Source organism: Rhinolophus ferrumequinum, chromosome 12 (assembly GCF_004115265.2).
Source record: "Rhinolophus ferrumequinum isolate MPI-CBG mRhiFer1 chromosome 12, mRhiFer1_v1.p, whole genome shotgun sequence".
NCBI classification, from domain to species: Eukaryota; Metazoa; Chordata; class Mammalia; order Chiroptera; family Rhinolophidae; genus Rhinolophus; species Rhinolophus ferrumequinum.
In genome coordinates, this window is record NC_046295.1 from 74,762,282 (window position 1) to 74,777,057 (window position 14,776).

General features: G+C 40.0%; 1 protein-coding gene across 5 annotated transcripts in view; it reads right to left on the minus strand.

Moving 5' to 3' along the window:
- The window catches only part of SCAI (suppressor of cancer cell invasion), a 114,835-nt gene that overhangs the window by 66,209 nt on the left and 33,850 nt on the right, over positions 1–14,776 (minus strand). The window contains exon 2 of one of the 5 annotated variants that reach the window (XM_033122778.1): positions 143–258. The exons of the other annotated variants lie outside the window; for them this stretch is intronic. The gene's annotated coding sequence lies outside the window, so the exon portion shown is untranslated. The remainder of the gene's footprint in view (positions 1–142; positions 259–14,776) is intronic. 5 annotated transcript variants of the gene reach the window in all.

Here is a 14,776-nt window from a genome sequence, read left to right on the forward strand (position 1 = left end):
GTGACGGCAGCCCTAGGAAAGCAATCCATATACGATAAAGTCCGGCCACAGATTCCAAAATAGGCACATAAGCAAAAGAGCAACAAGTGGGGACAACTGCTCAAAGACTTCTGCTAAATACAGAGCATCTGAAACTACTGACCTGCTTGTTGACAGATTCTTTTTATAGGAAGTCTTCTGACAAAGCAACAAGAGAAAGTGCTCCTCTGGATTTCATTCTGAGTTGAGTGGTGGGCAATATGAAAGTAAAAAGGAAACCTGGAGAGAACAGATCCAAGCGTGCATTACATTATACCAGGGGCACAGTGTAGAGTCCTAACAGCGGTGGAAAGGGCCCTGGACTGCAGAAGATTGAGTTGTCCTGTTCCTAACACTTCCCAGAGATGTGATTGTAAACAAAGAAAAAACTTGAACTAACATTTTTGAGTTACAGGTTTTTAATCCACAAAAACAAGCAATTTACACTTGTCCTGCCTACCTCAGGTAAGCTAGAAGGACATTATGTAGGTGTGAAAGCCGCCTGAAAGCACTTCATAATGCGTAATGTCACCGTCCTTGTTATTCTGCACTTTCGTGATGTTTCAAAAACGTAAGGAATGGCCCTGGGATTAAACCGAACAGGAAACAGGTTGAGGGAGGAAGGGAAGTATATAGGAAATAAAACCAAAATATAATACAAAAATTAATTCTGACAAAGAAGAGAAGGTATTAATAGAAATCACATGGTAGGATTGTCTTATGCACTCAGATGTCTTAAAAGACATGTAAAGAGAGAATGGCTATATGATTCAGCATCAACACGAGTTTCACACGTTTTCTCAGCTATAAAAATGGAATGTTAATAATAGTTACCTCATAAGGCTGATGGACAATAAAATGAACTAATGGATATGAAAGTGCCCTGTCAATTATATAGTACTCTAAAATGGTCAGTTGTGAAATTTTTAAAAGTGCACTCAAAAACAGAGCATAGGGGCCGGCCAGGTGGCTCAGGCGGTTAGAGCTGCATGCTCCTAACTCCGAAGGCTGCCGGTTCGATTCCCACATGGGCCAGTGGGCTCTCAACCACAAGGTTGCTGGTTCAACTCCTCGAGTCCCGCAAGGGATGGTGGGCAGCGCCCCCTGCAACTAAGATTGAACACGGCACCTTGAATACGGCTGCCGTTGAGCTCCCGGATGGCTCAGTTGGTTGGAGCACATCCTCTCAACCACAAGGTTGCAGGTTCGACTCCAGCAAGGGACAGTGGGCTGCGCCCCCTCCAACTAGCAACTAACAACGGCAACTCGAACTGGAGCTGAGCTGCGCCCTCCACAACTAAGACTGAAAGGACAACAACTTGAAGCTGAATGGCACCCTCCACAACTAAGATTGAAAGGATAACAACTTGACTTGGAAAAAAAGGCCTGGAAGTACACACTGTTCCCCAATAAAGTCCTGTTCCCCTTCCCCAATAAAAAAAATCTTAAAAAAACCCAAAAAAACCAAACAGAGCATAAGTTTTTTTGTACCAAGTATAAAAAATACTGAAGGTGTGTATGTGGGGGTGATGGTGACGGTTCTCCCATATTCATTGTAACAGGAACAAGAAGCCACTGCTCGGTGCAGACGGCATTCGTATAATATGAACAGATGGCATCGCTCAAAAAGCTGGTCCTTACCAGACAGAGTATGAAGCATCTTCATGTATTAAAGATAGCATAAAACTATCTTAAATTATATACAAATCATTTTCTGAAAACAATTGTTCTCAATCCAGCATGTGACTGAAGTTAAATTACATGCTGTAATAACAATTGTAAGAGAAATGCATAGGTACCAAACTTCTTGTTCAATGTATTTTAAAAAAAAAAAAAAAAAAAGGAGAGCAAAGAGAGTTTAAGAAAAGGAAGCCAAAAAAAGCTATGGCATGGAGCAGCAGTGATAACACATACAGACAGAAGGTCATTTGTGAGATATTGTTCAGGAGACTATAAAGATAGCATTTTGCCTACCAAATGTGGAGAAAGGGATGTGTTTACCTAACATACACGAATATGCAAATTATTCAAGGGAGACATAGCACAGCAGTGAAAGAAAGGCAGGCAGTCTCTAATAAGAATGACTAGCTGGTGAACGCACAATGTAATATATAGATGATGTAATACAGAACTGTACACCTGAAACCTATGTATGTAACTTTACTAACAACTGTCACCCCAATAAATTTTAATTAAAAAAAAAAGAATGACTATCAACAACAAGACACATGCAAGGACTATTTGTGAAGCTAGTGGGACAGGAAACACAAAAATATACAAAATATAAGAAATCATCAAAAATGGAATCCCTGGAGAATACCGTGGGGAGAAAAGGACCTGAAGCAGCCTATGGCCACCAATTCATAAAAACTGTCTCTAGTGGAGAACCCACAGAAGCAGTAGTCGAATACAATGTGTTCGACTCAAGTTAAACAGTCACTTATTCATAACACAAAAACTTAAGAGAGAACAAGAAGTTCAGGCAAGAGCCTCAACTGACAAGCCTTCACTTCTATTCAGCATGTCAAAAAGTGCAAGCCACGTAGACTTTCCTTCTTAATCACATCCAAGGATGACAGCAGCAGCAGGCAGAAACTATGCCAGGCGTTTTATACACATATTTCATCTTCACACCCCTCTAAGGTAGGCATTGTTACCAGAATTTAGAGATGAAAAAACAGGCTCAGGAAAGTTATTTCTCCACAGTTACACAGTTGGAAAAGGACTCCATAGTCATGCTCTTCTTAACATAGGATGTCAAGGTCATCACCCTTCTGAGAAGAAAGCAAAGATTACAAAATGGGATTGTCTGGTCCTTTATCCCAATGCTTCACATCCATGGACCCTGCCTGTCCTTTCCCTTAAAACACAGCTCATAGTATTTTTAAGATTTCCCACCTAATAATTGCAAATCTCTCTTTGAAAAATATCACAAGACCCAAAAGAATCACTAAAACCATTTTTTTTTAAATGGACTTCGGTTATCAGATCTACTTGTCAAAGAATGATTCCAATTACTAGATGTTTGACTTTGAGCATGTCCTTTAACTTGTCTGAGCTTTGAGGTTTCTCCAATTCCAATACAGAGATTGTGATATTTACTCCTCATATAACTCTTAAGAAGATTCAGTTAGACAATATTCATAACATCATCATCCAGAAATTGTATAGAGTTAATAATAGGTAGCAAATATTAAAACTGGTAATTCGAGGTGCTGGAATACAGCAGTGAACAAAATAGGCAAAATCCTGCTTTCAAAGTGTACTTTCTAGTGGAGAGACAAAAATAAAAGAAATATAAATATAATATCCAAGTGGTAAGAAGTGATATGAGGAAAATACAAGGGGAAGGAGAGAAAGTGTGACTGGGGGTAATATTTCAGGGAAGGTAAAGTGACATCTGACAGGGTGACATTTGGGAAGGTAACATCTGAGTGGACACCTGGACAAAATGAAGGAGTGAGCTGAGTCAAGATTGAAGAAGTTCATTTTGTAGGAGGAGGGAACAAGGAGCAGGTGCTGAGGTAGATATATATTTGGTACACCGCAGAAGAAGAGGTTTTCTTTATAAATATAACACTAAAAAAACCCTCCAGCTCCTCATAAATAAGTTAGTATAAACAAGACTCATGGCTGCTGCTTTGTGAGCACTAGTATATAAAAGAGGCAGAGAAGACTAAAATCGAGACACTCATTTTCCAAGCCCAGCACCCTGGTGTAGGCTGAACCTGCCCCTTCGCAGTTGTGCCCTTTCCTGACTGACCCAGCCACACAAAGGAACGGCCTTTTTCTAATTTGCACAAAGGTACATACAGGCCACCTGCAGCCCGTACAGGACTTCCCCCTTCAGTACAATTTACTGGCTCTACAATCATCAGTGTTAATAAGTCTGTCCCCTCAGAAATGGAAACGGACTAATAATGTTGAACTCAATTCTATAATGACACTCATTAAAAATGATTTATAAAGTGAGATAATCACAATTTTCATTGTTCTTCTTTATCTTGATACTGATTAAAAGAAGTTTTTAATCTGGTTAAAATAAGGCCGTGTGATATACACAGGATCTAGATTCTCAAGACCCAGACACGCGTCCCAATTGTGCTGTTTTCCCCAAAGTCACACAGTTTATGATTTAACTTTAGTTTCCCGGTTTGTAAAATAAGGATAATGAATACTGTCCTCTCTAACCAGGGTATTGTGATAAAATCTATTCCAATGTAACCATTTTTTCTTATTAAGATCTCAAGTAAAAAGGCAAATGCAATTATATTATAATAAAAGTAGACAATGTTTTTATTAAGGAAAAAGACCTTGAGTACATCAATAGACTTTAAGCTAAAAAGGTTAAAAAATAAATAACACCAAGCTTCCACATTTAAAAAAAACAAAATGTGTTTGCTGCTGAGGAGTTCCATCTGTTCCTGGCGCTTATAACCCACCTAGAGGTCAGAACATGCCATGATGATGATGATATAAAAACAGAGCAATGCTGCTAAGGATTTCTCAGAAGAGGACCAAACGTGAAATTGTCAGTCCTCTCGTCTGGGTTGATCAATTATTCTTCTATCAGGCCTCTATTCTTAAGGCCCGTCCTTAGCACAAGGGGGGAGTTATTTTTTAGCCAATTTAGAAGTCTAAACTGACTTAAATGTCTCCACCTTCACACTTTTCTGGATCAACCCTGTCAGAAACTATTTGTTTTTCTCTGGACTCTAAATTACTTGACTCATGCAGCCAGTTGCCTTATATCACAGTTACTCTCCCACATTCATCACCCCCTTACAGTAATTTGTAAGCTGCTTGAAAGTAGTGGCTATCTGAAAAACCTTTCCTCAAAGCACCTTGTGCAAAGGGCTTTAAATACTGTCCCCTGACAAATCCCAAAATATGAACTGATCGAAGGTAGTGAAAAAGTTTGTGGGAGCCGGCCATATGACAGGAATTGTTTCAGGTGCTGGAGATATGAACACACGCACGTGTGTGCTTGCGCATGTGCAGGAGCGCATATGTGAGCAAGCGAATTTAAGATACCAAAGATTGCCAGAAGTAAGGAACAGCGACTGTGGCCGGAACTTGAGAATCTACAAAAGCTGGGAATGTTCCTCACCTGATAACCCAGGAGGGAAGGCCAAATAGCTGCCATTCAGGGAGTGAAAAAAGGTAAATTTCAGCCTTCTGAGAAAGAAGCTTATATAATCTGATTGGCGTAGCACTGCGTTAGCAAGTATTTTGTGAAAAAAGGAAACCCCTCAAATTCCCAAAGTCTTGGCCAGACTGCTGATCTAAAAATATGCTGATTAATTATCCGGAAACTCCTGGTAGATCAGCATGTATTCTACAAAGACAGATACATCTGGGACCCGTATAGAGGCGACAGAGCAGTGTTTACAGCACTGGCACCACCAACCCCGGCTCTGCCACTCACTATTCAAATACAGCTGTGTGGTCTTAGTGAAGTTACTTACCCTCTTTGTGCCCCACTTCCCCATATGTAAAATGGGGATAATAGCAGGATCTGCTTCTTAGGGTTGTCATGGAAACTAAATGCGAAAATATGTAATGTGTTCAGAAGAGAGCCTGGCACCCATTAAATGTCATATAAGTAGAATTATCATGTAATTTACCATCCAATCTGGGACAATTCTGTGAATGAAAAGGGATACTATTAATAATTACATCAAGACTGTGCAAAAACTGAGACTGAATCAGGCAAACCAGGACACCCTGTAAATTAGAAGAAACAAGAGAATGTGGCCAGAGAAGTGGAATGCCCTGCCTCACCTCTTTAGATGGAGGCTGCCCATAGATGCAGGTACCAAACGTTAACATCTGAATTATACTCCCCTGTATGCATGTGGTCAGAACGAGCGCACTTGTTATAAAAGGTGTCATTTAATATACTCATCAATATTGGCAGATCCCCTCAAGATTAATAACAGGCATCCAACAACTATTGAGGACATGGTAACGGTCGCAGGGAGAAAAATGGACTTGCTCCTTGCACTCATGAAGCTAACCACCAGTTAGAAGATTCCTGCAGGTACTTTCCTGCTAATAGTCCCCAGAAGCCACTGCTGTAGCAAATACACCAAAGCAGGAAGACATCTTGGAGAAACAGTGGAAAAGAGGAGAAAGGCAGCTTAAAAATGAACACAGTAAAAAAGAGAAATAAAGTAGTATTTCATTATTTTGCACAGCACTGACAAATAGTTTGAGACAGTTTAGAAAGAAAATCCAAAATTAACAAAAAAATATTTGTGGCAGAGAGCTTTTATTTTGGCCTATGCAGTACCCATTTCCCTTGCTTTATGGAATTATTGCTCAATTTGGAAGAAAACATATTAAGGGGGTAGGGGGGAAAAGGAGGGGGAGAAGAAGAAGGGAGGGGGAAAAAAAGAACGAAGGGGGAAAATTGTTAATTGTGTGTGATAGTGGCTCAGAAAAAAGGAGTCCTCTTGTTTTAAAGACAGGTACTGAAATATTTACAGATGAAATGATGTTGTAATGTCCCGGATTGCTTTAAAATACGCTGAGTCAGGTGAGTAGGTGTGGACATAGATGAAATAAGATTGGCCACGAATGCATGATTTGTGAAGCTAAGTGAGGAGTACATGGGGGTTAACTATTCTATTCTATTAAATTTTTTCTAAGTTTAAATTTTTCATAAGTTTTTTTTTTTTTTTTTTTAGTTCATCTACTATATGGTCCCAATTTCATAAGAGCATTTCTCTCTTTTCTTCTATCTATACATATATACATGGAAAGATAAATCTGGGATAATGTTCACTCATTGTTAATGATATTTCTGGGTAGTGAGATTTGGGATAGCTTCATCACTGTTTGAATGTAAAATAGTAACTGTGTATTATTTTGCCCAAAATAATGGTGTGTTATTTCATAAGCCAAAAGCCTAAAATCAGATATGATAAAATGTTATTTAACACTGGTTAAATTTGATTGGTGGGAATATGGATGATTATTTTCTATTTGTATTTTCTGTATTATTTTTAGTTAAAAAATTAATCAAGTACTCATGAAATTCTCTAACATAAGGTTTCCCAACCTTGGCACTACTGACATGTTGAGCCAAGTAACTGTTTGTTGTGGGGGCTGTCTGGTGCACCACACAATGTTTAGCAGCATCCCTGGCCTCTACCCAATACATAACAGTTGCCATCATCCTACCTGTCGTTGACAACTGAAAATGTCTCCAGGTATTACCAACTGTGCCCTGAAAGGTAAAATCACCCCCAGCTAAGAACCACTGCTCTAACATAGCATGCGTCTTATCCAAAGAATTATCCAAAGAATTGTTTCTCAATTCTGCAAAACACAAATTCCCCAACCTTTGAGTATATCCTGCGTATCTAATAATAATTCTCAACATTACATCACTGTCTCTTATTCTTAATTCAGTTACTTGTACTTCAGACATAGATAAACCAATTTTACTGCTGCTGCAGATTTAATGATTCAATAAAAATTATACTGCTTAAGACACTTCTTGATTTCAGTTCCAAAGCCTGGAACTAAAAACCTTAGGCTACATATAGTACCATAACCTTCACGAATATGGGGAAAAGCATTAGAAGGTTATATGTATAATCCAATCTTCTCAAAATGTACTACTTGACCTTCGGTCAAACTAAACAGTCCCAAAGCATCCCCCAAAGCAGAGTAATTCTCACACACATGAATACTCAATTATCATCCAGCCTCTTACTCCTCAAAATGAGATCTGCAGAGCAGCTGTCAGCATCACCCCCAAGCTCATCAGAAATGCAGTCTCTCAGGCCCCACCCCTGACCTAGTAAATCAGAACCTGCATTTTTAACAAGCTCTCCAGATCTGTCTGCACATTAAGTTTGAGAATCAGTTATCTAGCTGTTTTATACAAACTTGCTTGAAGCTAAAGTTTAAAGAGCTATATTATCGTAATACAGAAAACAAGTTTCTTAGGGAGTTTACCCCTCAAAAAAACTATAATCTTAAGAAACCAATCTCAAAGACAAATGCCATATTTTAAAATCAAGCTGAGAAGTCTAAATAGATCCCTCTCGTTAAAAAATAATTTAATTAACTCTTCCAGTAAAGAGTAAAGCTCGTCTGAATAGCAAAAATCTATGGTTCCTGAACCTGGCTGATTACCCTGGATTTTTAAAATTTTTTTTTTAATAAAGATTTGTGGAACTTACTTCTAATATGATTCAAAAGGATTGGGATTCTATATGTTTAAAAACTATTTCAGCATTTCTGATAATTAGTTCCATTTGAAAATCAGTCTTAAGAAGATAAAAAAGGATAGTTTTCTGTCTCATTACTTTTTAAAATAATGGATATGCATTTGGCCTATTTCACAGAACTGACATGTAAAAAGACAAAAATAAGGGACTAATCAGTCCTGGGGAGGGAAAAGTTTAGATGACAGCAAGATCATGTAGTCTCAATTATCCACACCTTGAAAAAGGCTGGCTAGCCTTAGGCAGCAATCAGGTGCACTCTGGAATAAGGGAATCATTTCTGTGTGTGTAGACTTGAATTCAATTCTAGAATAACTACAATTACCCTGTTTCCCCAAAAAATAAGACCTAACCAGAAAATAAGCCCTAGCATGGTTTTTCAGGATGACATCCCCTGAATGTAAGCCCTAATGTGTTTTGGGAGCAAAAATAAGTATCAGACCTGGTCTTATTTTCGGGGAGACATGGTGGCAACCCGCTTCAGCACTACAGTGTACACAATAGGAGCTTAAACATATATTTTTAATGAACAAATGATGAGCACTGTGGGATTTTATGAAATATCCTGCCTGTGCAAGATACGACGGCATCAAGCCCTGTAGAAAGGTCTGGGTTTTGAGAAAGAAAAGGGAAGAAGAGAAGTAACAGAATAAGGAGGGAGAAAGAGAAAGAAAAAAAAGAAAAACAATTTTTCCCAAGACAAGAATTTTAGTAGCAATATATTCGGCGTGAATCCGCCCATTTCTTCTCATCTCTACTGTCAATATCCTAATCTAAGTATCATATAGAGTGGAACCTCAGCACTGGTTCTCCCCACTTCCACTACTGAACCCCTTACTTCATTCTTTTCTTTTTTTTTTTAGATTTTTTTTTTTTTTAATTGGGGTAGGGGAACAGGACTTTACTGGGGAACAGTGTGTACTTCCAGGATTTTTTCCAGGTCAAATTGTCGTCCTTTCAATCATAGTGGAGGGCGCAGCTCAGCCCCAGGTCCAGTTGCCGTTGTTGGCTGCAGGGGGCGCAACCCACCATCCCTTGCGGGAGTCCAACTGGCAACCTTGTCGTTGAGAGGATGCTCTCCAACCAACTTAACCATCCGGTAGCTCAGGGGCAGCTCAGCTCAAGGTGCCGTGTTCCATCATAGTTGCGGACGGCGGAGCCCACCATCCCTTGTGGGACTCGAGGAATTGAACCGACAACCTTGTGGTTGAGAGCCCACTGGCCCATGTGGGAATATAACTGGCCGCCTTCGGCGTTAGGAGCACAGAGTTCCAACCGGGCCGGCCCCCCTTACTTCATTCTTGATGTCGCAGCCAAGGTAATCTTTCTAAAGGTCTTTGAAATACAGGCAGTAACTAAAGTACAAGTTCAGAAGTCCTTCCTCCAACACATGCGGTGTTTGTTGGTGGTACCGGGGGTCAGAAATGGCAACAACAGCATCTGTCTTAGTCTGTTTTGGCTGCTGTACCAAAATACCACAGACTGGATGGCTTACAAACAACAGAAATTTATTTCTCACAGTTCTAGGGGCTGGAAGTCTGAGATCAGGGTGTCAGCGTGACGAGGTGAAGGCTCTCTTCTAGTCATTCTCTTCTCATTATATCCTCATATAGTGGAAAGGGTCTTAAGAATGTTTCCGGAGCTTTTTTTTAAACGCACACATCCCATGAGGTTTCACCCTCATGGCTTAAGTGCCCCCCAAAGGCCCCACCTATTACCTTTGGGGGTTAGGATTTCAACATATGAATTTGAGGCAAACACAAGCATTCAGTCAATAGCAGCACCCTTAATCCAAACATCCGTAACCAGTTTTCCAGAGGGGTGACCTTGGCAGTCATTCCAGATCTTTTCATTCCCTTGGTTCCTGCCTGTATTCTGAACCAGATTCTCCAGTCTTTCCATCAGCACTGTGAGGTACTTGACAACCTTCCAATGAATTCCTTTTTTGCTTAAATTGGCTGGAATGAGGGCCTGTAATTCTCAACCAAGAACCTTTCCTGAAACAATGCCATGCCTTTATCATGTGTTTTTTTTAATGACCTGTCACTAAGTTTAGCATTCCAAAAAGGGGTATAATTAAAAAGTTGAAATTCTAAATGCCATTCACATCACCAACCTCCTGAAAACAGCTTGCAAAGTGAACAATAAGTTTTGTTACTTGACTAAATCCAACCCTCTACCTACTCTGAGCTTGCATCTCCACAGCTAAATATGGCTGAAGAATCACAATCATGCTGGCTGATCTCATTTTCAATTCATGACCTCAGAATGGGGCACCCCACTACATTTTCCTAATCCATTCACTCTTTACCTGCCTAGAGCATTATTTCTTTCTCCTCAAACATCCAACATTTCACCCCCCATCCTCACTTTTCAGCTGATGGCAATTGTTCTATTATATATTTCACTGAAACACACGCAATCAGTAAAAATCTTCCACACACACCCAACCACACATGCACCAACCACTTGCATCTGTAACCATATACATTACTCCGTCTTCCTACCCATTTCCGTGACTGAACTGTGTTCCTACCTAAGACCAAAGCCTCTATTTAAGCATTAGCTCTCATATACTCTCCTGTTATCCAAGGACATCTGTCCAGCAACTGTTCTCTTTCAACAGCATCACCAATCGTCTCTTCTATATTAAACAATGCTCATCAGTGTTCAAAGAGGCTGTATTATCATCCTCCTCTAGCTTTCATACTATTCCTCCACTCTCCTTCACAGCATAACTCTTTATAAGACATGTCTGTAGCTGTCTCCAATTTGTCTCCTATTCTGTCTTGAACACACACCAATCCCCTTTGTTCCCATCATTCCACTGAAGCATTACGTGTCAATACTAATGAGCTCCACGCTGGTAAATCCAATGGGCAATTCTCAGTCCTCACTGTAAGTTACTTATCAACAGCACTAGACACAGATATGGTCATTCTCCTCTTTTGAATACACCTATTTCTCCTCAAAGACATCACTTTCTACTCTGACCTCACTGGCTGCTCCTCAAGTCCCTACAACAGTATGCTTCATCACCCAACCTCGAAATGCGGGGGTGCTCCAGAACTCAATCCTCTGAGATGTTCTCTTCTCTACTCACTCCATAGGTGACAGATGCTCTCTTGTGGTTTTAAACACTTGCTATACACTGACAGCTCTCAAGTATTTTAATCTACAGACTGGACCTCGCTCCTGAATGCCAGTCGCCATTATTCAAATTCCTATCTGACATCTCTATCTGGATGTCTAATTGGCATTTCAAGCTTAACATCTATAAAACTGAATCCCAGCTATTGTCCCCAGAAACCTTCTCCATTCACAGTCCTCTCCTTCTCAGTGAAAGGCAATTCCATTCGTCCAGGTGCTCAGGTACAGTTCATTCCAAACACAGCAGATAAAGTGATCCTTTTAAAATGTAAGTCAGATTCTGTCACTTTTCAGCTCAAAACTGTCATATGGTTTCCCATCTCATTCGAAGGTCTCAGGGTCTTCACAATGGCTTACAAGGTCTCATACTATCTGCCCACCACTACTATGTCTAGGACTTTACCTGCTGCTAACCTCGGTCACTCTGGTTCAGCCACACTGGCCTCCTCACTGTGGCTCAAACATGGCCACACGCTACGTGCTCCTGCCACCAAGTTCTCTTGGCATTTGCTGTCATCTCAGCTTGCAATACTCCTCCCCAAAGTACATGCATAAGCGAGTTCCATCATTTCACTCTTGTCTCTGGTCCAATCATCTTATCAGAAGTCTCTCCTGACCATTCTATATAAAGTAGAAACACTCCTCCTTATACTGCATTATTTTTCTTCAAAGTAATTATCACCATCTAACATATTATAAATTTATTTATGGTCTAGCTCCAAATACCATATAAACTCCATGAGGGGAGGGTCTTGGTTTTGTCCTTTATCTCCAGTGCCTAGAATAGAGCCTGGCACATAGCAGTTGCTCAAGAAATTCTTGTGGAAGGGATGACTAAGTAAATTTTGGCTTAGATTATAAAATAAATACATAAACATGTATTCATTACTTTCACACACACACACAATGTTGTGAAAGACAGATGTGCTATCAGATCTCCCTTCAAAGGATTTGGTGTCCTGTTGCTACTAGGACTGCGTCAGCTCCTTCAAGGCAGAGCTGCCTTGCCCGAGGCCATGTTCCTCCCGAGGTAGCCCACATCCATGGACTGATGGGAGGCAAGGGTATAAGGGTCCAGCCATTTCAGCCAAATTTAGGACAGCTCTAAAAGGCCACGTGAGTCCCAGAGCTCCCTGTGGAGTCAGCCAAGACTGCCGTCGGGACTGCACCCATAGCTCAACGTCCCCACCTGCCAAATCCTGACTCCGTGTCATCCCTTCCACAGGTCTTGAATGTAATATCCTGTACACTAAACTCTGTTTTAAATTCTGCTTCCTGGAGACCCCAATATGATACAGTTTAAAAGAAAAAAAAATACATGCTTGTTGTTAAAACTAAAAAAACGAAGCCAGAAATCACATCCCTATAAAGTAGAAAATGTAGTAAGACAGTCCTACAATGTGCATTCACTCCTTCTACAGAAATGATTGCATAATACCGTAGCAGAGCCCCCTATTTTTAACTGGGCATAACGCCAACCAGTAAAAACTCTTCTTCCTTGCATCCAGGTGAGGCCATGTCACTAAGTTATGGCCAATAGGATTTGAGCTGAAGTGAAGTGTGCACTTCCAGAAGTCCTTAGAGGAACCAATGTGCCCTCTTCCCTCTGCCTTACCCTTTTGTCAGGTGGGAAAACAGACATAATATTGAGCATCTTGAGCCAGGCAGATGTGGGCAGAAAAATAGTGATGACATAGCAACAAAAGAAAAAGGAGCCCGGAACTCTGTGAAGCCACCATATTTGCCCTAGACTGCTTAAACTGGATTGAATGAGAAAAAAAATCAACCTCTATCTTGTTTAAACTTCTATAACTTGGGTGACAGTTATAACTGCTTTCTCGGCTGTCCATGGCTCCCCCCAATCCGATGGGTGCAGTCCCACAGCCATGGCCTGCAGGTCTTGGAGGAAGGCCACCCTCAGGCTGCCAGCACTTCCTGGATATGTTTATATGGTATTGTATTTATCCACTCCTTCTCAGCAGGGGCAATCCTTCAGCAATGACTGATGGAGGTGGGAGTATAAAGGCTCTACCTTCTTTCTTTGTCCCTGACAGTGACAGCTGTTAGGTATAAGCTCCACAACTCCCCCGCTGGACTGAGCCAAAGCTGTCCTCCCTGGGGCTCTGCTCCATCCTTGCTTGACCTCCAGCCTCCTCCCTTCTTCCCAGTCCCACTTCCTCACTCCCTACCGGGATTCCCTGAAACCGTTCTTAGTAAAGTTACTTTCCCAATGAAACCTCATTCCAAGTTCTGCTTCTGAGGAATCCAACTTGAGGCACCTCACTCCCTAGGGGTCATCACAGCTAATAACTGTACAGCCTCCCAAACCTTATTCTTTGCATAATCAAATATATGATTCTCTTATATGAAAAATGGAAAAATTATAAAAACTATGCACCTTGACTTTTTCACTTAAAATATTTCATGGACCATACTGCATGACAGTAAAATATATACATACCTCATTATTTTTCAGATGGATGGTTGGCTATAATTTAAAGTCTAAATAAATATCAAAAGCATTTTTGGAGGAGAGAAGAAGGAATTTTACAAAAGGGAAAAAAAACGTCGTGGGTTCATCCCTGTAGTTCTGCTTGTTAATGAGCAGAAAGATTATATATACATTGACTTCTGAGAGCACAAAAAAGAATGAACACAGAATTTATTAAAAATTGCTAAATGATATCTTCTTTATTTTATTTCTTTAAACTCCTGAAGAAGTTTAAAGACCTGAAAAAGATTAATATGTTTTATATGTATACATACATAACCATCAATTAACACTGAAATACAGAAATCTATTTAGAGACATAAAATTCATATGGAAAAATCAGGATGTTCGTCCCTAGAGTCTTCTGATTTAAGGAAGCAGGGAGAAGAGAAAGAATTGTACAAATTGTATGTGCTGTTACTCTCTCTAACCCTTAGCTGAAGTATGGCAAGGAGTATCTTTTTGTTATTGACAAAATATAGTCTGGATATTTCAGAAGGCAATGTTACTTGAAATAAACCTACATTTCAAGCGACATTTCAAGCGAAAGAGTTTATAGATGTTTCACGAACCTCCAAGAATTAAAATAACAGTCAACAAGCAATAGAAATTTCAATCCCAACATTACTTAAGGATATGAACATATTTAGAACATAACGGAAAATACAACAATAAAAATCATGACTTATTGGATGCTAAATCTGGACTGCAAATGTAAAAGAGACTTAATAAAGTAGTGTGATATTTATTTTCCACAAAGTGACTCTACCGGTGCATAAAATCAAACAGAAGCCTTTAAAAGACAAATTCTTATGAATGACAAGATTGTTCTAAACTTATTTGGAACTGTTCGTTGTTAACATATCAAAAAATT